This window comes from Eimeria mitis, genomic scaffold, assembly GCF_000499745.2.
Source record: "Eimeria mitis Houghton genomic scaffold, Emh_scaff4957, whole genome shotgun sequence".
Lineage (NCBI taxonomy): Eukaryota > Apicomplexa > Conoidasida > Eucoccidiorida > Eimeriidae > Eimeria > Eimeria mitis.
The window spans coordinates 3315-3790 of record NW_013573256.1 but is presented as its reverse complement, the minus strand read 5'-3'; positions in this window follow the sequence as shown (position 1 = coordinate 3790).

Here is a 476-nt window from a genome sequence, read left to right as displayed (position 1 = left end):
GTATCCCTAGGGTTTAGGGTTTAGGGTTTAGGGTTTAGGGTTTAGGGTTTGTGAGCAGGAGAGCCTGTATTCGATAAGCTGCCGGCTCTTATGGCGCATGCAATGTTCTCTATCCCCGCGGTTAAGGGTTTTGAGGTAAACCCTAAACCCTAAACCCTAAACCCTAAACCCTAAAACCCTAAACCCTAAACCCTAAACCCTAGGGCGTTTTGTTTCTGTAGTTGTGTTTGTTTATCGGGTTGTTTAATACAAATAAATATATTTACATAAATAAATTAATAAAATAAATAAAATAAATAAATAAAAATTAATTAATATATAAATATATAAACAAATAAATAAATAAATATAAATGTTTTTTGTTTGTCTGTTTTCGGTTCGTTTGTTTGTTTACTCTGCTTTCTCTTTATTTATTTTTGTTTGTTTATTTTATTTTTTATGTGTTTTTTTGTTTGTTCTTTTTTCTGTTTGTTTGA